At 41.6% G+C, this 8,379-nt stretch overlaps 1 protein-coding gene across 4 annotated transcripts in view; it reads right to left on the bottom strand.

Annotated features, from left to right (window-relative positions):
* Positions 1-3,113: 3,113 nt before the first annotated feature.
* The window catches only part of pcdh7b (protocadherin 7b), a 138,681-nt gene continuing 133,415 nt past the window's right edge, over positions 3,114-8,379 (bottom strand). For 3 of the 4 annotated variants that reach the window (XM_088990819.1, XM_088990821.1, XM_088990820.1), the window contains one exon: positions 3,115-8,379. This exon is cut by the window's right edge and continues 838 nt beyond it. The gene's annotated coding sequence lies outside the window, so the exon portion shown is untranslated. The other variant, XM_088990822.1, reaches the window with a different exon arrangement.

Below are 8,379 nucleotides of genomic sequence, written 5' to 3'. Positions count from 1 at the left end.
GGTTATATCGATATTTTTTCAGACTCCCGAGAATATCAATATAACGAGACTTTACTGTATTATCTCATCTCATCTCATTTTCCGTACCACTTATTCCTCATTAGGGTCACGGGGGTTGCTGGAGCCTATCTCAGCTGTCTTTGGGCACGAGGCGGGGGACACCCTGAATTGGTTGCCAGCCAATCACAGGGCACACAAAGACGAACAACAGTCACTCTCACACTCACACCTAGGGACAATTTGGAGTGGTCATGCATGTTTTTGGAGTGTGGGAGGAAACCGGAGGACCCGGAGAAAACCCACGCGGGTCCGGGGAGAACATGCAAACTCCACACAGGGAGGCCGGAACCGGCGACCTCTGCACTGTGAAGCCGGTGTGCTAACCACTCGACTACCGGGCCGCCTATTATTATTATTATTATTATTATTATTATTATTATTATTATTATTATTATTCCTCAAATGTCATCTGATTGGTTATTTTGATTCAAAACAACTTTATTTGTATAGTGTCAGTTCATGACAATGTCACATCACCTTGTAATGAGACCAACCAATAGTAAACCTTGGAGATCAACTGGTAGATAGCGATAGACGTATTGTGCACTACTTACCTAGTTGTAAAATGCACTGACCATTGTACTCAAACACAAGTAACTGTTAAAAAATCTGTTTGAATGCAGTAACAAAGGATTTGAAATGAATTACTTCCCAACACCAGTAACGTTTGTTTTGTTGTTGCCAAGACAGGCTCCCCGATTGGGATTTCGACTGCTCAGCGTCATCAAATCCCTGCGGGTTCCTGACCGCTACGTTGGTGCAATACCGCCGGTGCAACCGTGTATATGTGTGTGTGAAGGGCTCATTAGTGCAACACACTTCCTCGCTGAGGGAGGAAGGCAGCCAGCAGAGGTTTTCGCGGACGGTCAGGAAGCGCCGGCACGCACTGCATCCGCACCAGATCCGCACTGAAACAACATCTAAACAAGTCAACCGCAGGGATTGTACGTCTCAGCCCTTGAGTGCGTCATGATATGAAAAAGACAGATGGAGATGAAGATACATTTCCATGTCTCTGTCATGTGGTGGTTGGCTAGTTTGCACATCCACCTCTCAGTACAGAAATGCAGCGTTTGATTCCGGTGGTCCAGACTTCCTGTGTGGAATTTGCATGTTCTTCCCGTGCTTGTGACACTTTTCTGCAGGTACTTGGGTTTTCTACCACATTTAAAACTAATGTGCGCGACAAGCTAACCAGACAGTGGCAAATGCGAGGGACACCCTGAATTGGTTGCCAGCCAGTCACAGGACACACAGAAATGAACCACCATTCTCTCTCACACTCAGACCTTGGGACAGTCTCAAGGGTTCAATCAGCTTGCCGTGTATTTTTGCCAAAAGTGGGAAGAAACCGGAGGACCCGGAGGAAATCCACACGAGCCCAGAGAGAACATGCGAACTTCACACAGGGAGGTCAGTTTCGGGTTGAGTATCGCCTCGACGTGCCTCATTCAAACACCCGTTGAAGAATTATTCATGAGCAAAATGACACCCGTGCTGTAAGGTTGCTTTGCAAATTTGGCATTCGCATGCGGTTGGTTTCAAAGATCACAGGGGGGTGCTCAGGACGTAGTGTGTTCGTTTGTTTATGTATGAGCGTATGTTGGCGTCGAATATAGCGCTCTCATCACGGGAACCGACACAGATGCAAAGCGGCATCGTTCCATTAGCAGAATTAATTCGTAAAATGTCAATGGTATGCGTGTTTTGCTTTGCCTCTGGCCTTGTTTGACCACGGCAAATTTCGACAAGGACAGCATGTGTGAACGCAATCAAGAGTGTCATTGTTGAAGTGGTGCAGGTGCGCAAATGATGCAAAAATTCCGAAGATCGTAAAATGTTTTTGTTCATGCAACATTAGGGCCTTTATCATTATCAGAGGCCGACTTTGGCATTAATCTCCGCCTACTGCTGTAAGGCTTGTAGACACTTGGGCAGCCCCGTGACGCCCTTCTTATGAACTGCTTGACGCCTGCCACCAGCCATTTCTGTGCTCTAATTGTATTTATCGGATTCAGTTTTATTCATTAAAGAAAAAAAAACATATTTTGTATTCATTGCCCCGACGTTCACAACATTCAAATGAATTCTAATTTGTCTTAATTTCCTCCCCCCGACTTCTCTACTTAAAAATAGCTTACCCACTGTTTTTTCCACAACGCTTCACAAGACAGGGACATGAGCGGCATTTACACCTGAAGAAAGACATGTTTCTTCTTTAGAAGGCGACTGATTATAATTGGTTATTCGCATAATTTTTTGAAACAATATTTTGGACATCTTTGAATTGGATGTTTTACTCAGAATGTGTTAGAAATAATGTCCTGCATTATTACAAGTGGCAAATTTGCCGCTGAAATACTACATGCAACGACAACCACAATGTCTCATTGCTGAATCTGACCATTTTGAGAATTTATCAGAATCAGAATCATCTTTATTGGCCAAATGTGTAGAATACACGAGGAATTTGTCTCCGGTACAATAACATATAAGACTTGGGGATCATTCAACATGGCTGACTTCGCCTGACAGGGTAAGCCACATGCCCAAAATCCGGCCCGGGGGCCAAATGCGGCTCGTGGTCAATTTCCATCTGCAGCCTCCGTTATGAAATCAATCACATCTTCCCTGCATGTTGAATGAATACATTGAGCAGTAGCGCTATTAGCTGTGTTTGCTAAGTGCTGCCATCTACAAGCTCAATTAGAAACAGCAAATTTGTATAGCAGTCATTACAGAATGAGCGCCTCGATTTTCTAAACTGGCGATTTTCTAAATATTTTTACACTTTCTTAAATGGTGATTTTCTAAATGTTTTATAAAGTTCTAAAATGGTGATTTTTCTAAATATTTTTTAATTTTCTAAAATGGCGATTGTCTACTTATTGTAAAATGTTCTAAAATGGCGATTTTCTAAGTATTTTTAATGTTCTAAAATAGCGATTTTCTATCTTTTTTATAAAATAACACAATTAACAAAGGAAGAATTACTTCTGTTCAACTGTCACACAAAAATTGTTAAAAAATGAAGTTGATATTCAATTTCAATGTTCAATGACATTTATTTAAATTAATTGCCATTATATGTAAAGAAGGACCGCCAAGGTTACCCCGCCCCCCATACAGCAAATCTGGCCCCAATTGCAAAAAGCCCACATTGAAAAAAGTTTTGGACATTATTGAAAGCAGATACACGCACATGAGACCAAAATGCACAAATGAAGGTTTAAGCATGTTATATTTTAATTTTCGCAGGGACAAAAAAAAGACAAGCGATTTATTTACACAAAGCTGTACAAAAGCAAATTAACTTACATAAAATATCATAAATAGAAGTGGACTTGGTTTCAAGACACATTGCCATGTTCAGCTAAGCTGCGTGCATAGTGACTCAAAAGTTCACGACGAGACGTCAGACTTCCTCAAATTTCTAATGTAAAACATCCACGTCGCAGGACATATAGTAATGCTTCATATGATAAATCTGATTACAGGTTACGGACGATTCTTCAGGCTTCGCGCCTCGGGAGGCGTTGGAGTGGAATCCTACTTTAACCATTCGGATATGACCCCCCAACCCCTTCAAAACCCCAACTAAGAGTAGTTGAATTTCTCCAAGCAATATTTTTTTCCAACTACCACCTGATCATTCTATGTCTCTATATTCAACCCTAGAACTTGTTTCATGCAAATATCTTCTGATGTCAAATGATCCCAACGCAGTATAAACAAATACAGTCAAACCTGGGTTTTCACATTTGTCAGTTCTCAACCAATTCAGTTTTCAATTAAATATCCATCCATTTTACATACCACTTATTCCTCATTAGGTTCGCGGGGGGTGCTGGAGCCTATCTCAGCTGTCTTCGGACACGAGGCGGGGGACACCCTGAATTGGTTGCCAGCCAATCGCAGGGCACACAAAGACGTACAACAGTCACTCTCACACTCACACCGAGGGACAATTTGGAGTGGTCAATCTGCCTGCCATGCATGTTTTTGGAGTGTGGGAGGAAACCGGAGGACCCGGAGAAAACCCACGCGGGCCCGGGGAGAACATGCAAACTCCACACAGGGAGGCCGGACCGGGACGTGAACCGGCGAACTCTGCACTGTGAAGCCGGTGTGCTAACCACTCGACTACCGGGCCGCCTCAATTAAATATTTCAGGTTTTTTATATGGTTGGTTTAACAACCCAAAATGGGTTCTCCACCAAACGCACCTGATTGCACCACTGGACTCCCTTCCACTTCCTTGTGTCACGTCTCATTGTGACCGACGTATTATCCTCGTGGAGCGTTTCAGAGTGAGCAGGCATATTTGTATTGTTCAATCACGATAATTTTTTTTTTAAAAAAAACAGACATTGATTACGTTGATTATAATGGGAAATGTTTCGGTTTTCAAACAAATCGGTTTCGAACAGGTTCAACTCGGACGGCCACAAATCGTTTTCGAACAGGTTTCTGGAACAGATTATGGTTGAAAACCCAGATTTTACTGTAAAAGAGGCTGGAGATGAGAATTTCACCCAAGTCTTATAACCAAATTAACGGGCTTGGACGAGTTGGACAAATCTGTCAAAGCTGCTCTGATTTAAGATGTGGACGATAAATTTCATCGACATCAATGGAGCGCGGCGGGTAACCCCTGACATATTTGTTATATGATCGCTACCCACAAGTTTTTTTTTTTTAACTGAACCCACAAACGGCTCAGTAGGAAGGGAAAAAAAAATGTCCGTCCCAAGCCAAACATTGAATCATACAGGTTGGTATAAAAAGGCACAATTGCAATTTAGCATTCACTCATTGTGTTTTTTAAAGACAAAACAGTGTACAAAGTGGCACCGGAAAAAAAAGGAAACAAAAAAAAAAAAAAAAAATCATCATACAAAGTACAATTTCAAGATAATCTCTACAATTTCAGCTGTCGTAATCAAAACAGTGAAAATGAAATTCGGTTATTCAAACACTGGTTGTGGAAATTTAGTGCCATCGTGTGATAAGCTGGACCAATGTACTAAGTTGGACTACGTGGCTAATGTTTCATTAGTTCTAAAGTCTGCAAGCAAAAAGGTGGAAGCCAATGTTACAGGGGTCTTTGTTGTACATTTAGCTTGTCTGCATTTTTATTTTTTCTTCTTCTTCCTTCACGCTAAACGAAGTAAGTTCCACAAAAGCGTGCAGTAAAAAAGTAGATATTCATGTGTACAATTGCTAAGTATAAGGAGTGCTGCTTTTCTGACGATGGGTAGTACTTACAGACTATAAAGAGATCCCCCCAAAAATGCAGAAATTGCAACTCCCCTCAATCTCATTGCATTTCGCCTTACAAGTCTATGGACAAACATTTTGTGGAATCGATGAGAAGGTTTCTTCAGCCATCATCTATGCTTCTTTGAAGGTGATCGTTCGTACAATAGTCTTCTTAGGCAACATAGGCTAGGTTATGCTGAAGAGATGATACCAGAGCAAACGGGGCAATCAGGCCAGTCGTAGACCCCATTATCAGGCAGGGGAATAGTCCTCTGCTCCCCCCAAACTGAGGGCCGGGACCAATCATAGCAGAGTCTGGCACCGCCACGCCTGGACAGTAGGGATATATATAGGGTCAAAACAACCAGCAAAATATTTTAATTCGCTGACGAAGCCTCTTCGATAAGAAGCAAAACGTCTGATACCTTCAAAGAAGTACAGATGTTGGCTGAAGAAACATTCTCATCGATGGACCATTCCTGTATGACTGAGAGCTTACACAGACATTTTGTGGAATGTTTCAAGTTCAGCTTCTGGCATCAAACACAAAGGATCAAAGCGTACTGTTGATTGTTTTCCGTTTGCTTGAGCTGATTCAAACTTAAAAAAAATAAAATAATAATAATAATAATAATTTGCACTCCACAAAATTGGGTGAAAAAGAAAACAAAAATTATGTGTTTGTATGTATATACACATACACTCACCGTAATTTCCGGACTATAAGCCGCGACTTTTGTGACGAGCTTTCAACCTGCGGTTATGCAATGATGCGGCTAATTTCAGCATTTTTCTGCAGGGGCTTTCGAGCACCAAATGTAAGAGTGAGACATGGCGAATATATGTGCAGAGGAAGACGCAAGTTTAATGTAACTTTGTGTGTGAATCATGCATTTAAAATGACCGTCCGAGTTGAATGGGACACTTGCACGACGAGAGATTTACCAAAACTGGCCGTATGCAAAGAGCAATTTTTGCACAAGTCTGCCAGTGGATCTTGACAGCGTGGAGCAGTGTGTAAAAAATCAACCATAACCAAGGGGTTTCGAAAAGCCGGTATGCTGCATGACGGAGAGGACAGCACAAGCTCGGGAGTGACTTCACCACAGGATGAAAGTGACACTTAAAGGGCAACCGACACGATTTTTTTTTGTTTCCTAACATCAGAAAAACGTTTTATAGCATCTAAAATACCCAAAACACGCAGACTAATATTTGTAGTCAAATGAAAAACAACAATAAAACTGACTTACAGTGTCCCAAAACTGCCACAAAATGAGCTCGAAACCGGGGAGATTCAGAAAGTCACGCCCCCTTGTTCGTGACGTCGCGCCACGATACTTCACAAACTGCCTTGCTTCAGAATCAAAACAATGGCTTCAGAGAGTTCAGATTCGGAGAAGATGCTTTGTTGTTACTCATCCAGTTATGAATATGATTCAAATAGTTCTGAAGAGGAAAGCATAAATGTGTGCAATCGATTAAAGAAGTCCTACTGTATCAATTCGAGCCGTCTGGACTCCAATGTAGCGTCCAGAAAATGCACAATATGGTGCAAAAACTCATGTATTTTGTTTTTCTACTCTCATTCCTTTCATCACTTTGCTGCTGTGAAATGTAAATTTCTCCACTGTGAGACTAATAAAGGCATATCCAATCCAATCCAATCCAATCCAAAGCTGCGTTGGAAATGGGCTGATTTGTCCGCTGGGAATTTGTGTAAACTTACACTTTCTTTGTGTGTGTTACCGCAATTGGCTGCAACACACAACGATTCAACATCACGTTATTTATGTACTTTTCCTTCTAATTTCGCCATCAACACGGTGTTTTCAGATGAAAAAAAGCACCCAAAATGCATTGTCTGTCGCTTTCTCGGTCACAGGCGTTCCCTCTGTGAAGTCACTTAGGGCATCGTCATCAACTCGAAAACAACACTTCCTGAATATTCAGCGCGTGTTTTAAAACGTAAAATATAGCTATATGTGGTGGACTATATGTGGTTCTCCGTAGGTGTCGGTTGTCCTTTAATGCAACAATGAAAGAGAGGATGAGAGAGTTTTGGCAAGGAATATCTGACGCTATTCCAAATCCGACACCCAGGAGGAAGTCATCCATGGTTTCAGTGCACAAGAGGAAGATGACTTGATGTTTTTGTACCCGCACCTGTTAGCAAGTGCTAATGTGTTGCTGCTGTGTTACACGGCAGTCTCTGTGACATTTATGTTTTTTTTTTTTTTAACCAGTCCTGTTATGGCTGTGTTTCTACCGTATTACTGCTGTGTTACTGCTCCGTGACAGGCACTGTTTTCAAAGAAAAGTCAAGGTATATTATTAAAACTTTTTATATGTACCGTCTTTCTTTATAAATATCTCGTTTCAATTTTGGGTACATTCAGCTTGTAGACAGGTGCGGTTTATGTATGTACAAAATGGGTTTTACTTTAAAAATGTACTGGGTGAGGCTTATAATGAGGTGCGCTTTCTCGTCCGGAAATTACGGTATATAAATCTCATGATTGGTGTATGTTTACATAATAATATTTATTGCTCAATCTATCCCAGGATAAAGTAAAAGCTCTTGTCAAAAACAAGACGCCATCATGAATCAATTGTCATACTACGTACAGCGTAGCCTGTACATACGGCCATCATGACTGTAGACACGGCACATTTAATTTGTTTTTTTTCCTATTCTTCATTTTCATTTTCGCTCAGTTGCTTGTGTATCAGCCTGGTGAAAATCATGAATTGGCCTGGCCTCACGTGCGCAGTCTATGATCCAGATGTTACGATTGGCGAGGGGGCTCAGCCTGGCCCATCAAAAGCATAGTCCCGGGTGGTTCTGTACAATTTTTCAGGCCACCACCCAATGGTGACCAGTGCCAAAAGAGTTTGGCGGAAAAGTCAATGTCTGCTTTCGTTTGGTTTAAGTCCACCAACACTCCAATGATGGAGTCCCCTCCAGCAAACGGTTGCAGCGAGATCAATAAAATTTAAACAGTCCGAAACTATATATACTCCGAAAACAATGTGTTTTGTATTTTTTTTTTTTTT

Source organism: Hippocampus bargibanti, linkage group LG02, assembly GCF_051943395.1.
Source record: "Hippocampus bargibanti isolate YZ-2025 linkage group LG02, ASM5194339v1, whole genome shotgun sequence".
Lineage (NCBI taxonomy): Eukaryota > Metazoa > Chordata > Actinopteri > Syngnathiformes > Syngnathidae > Hippocampus > Hippocampus bargibanti.
Note: the sequence above shows the minus strand (reverse complement) of the source record. Positions and strands in the feature narration are given on the sequence as shown.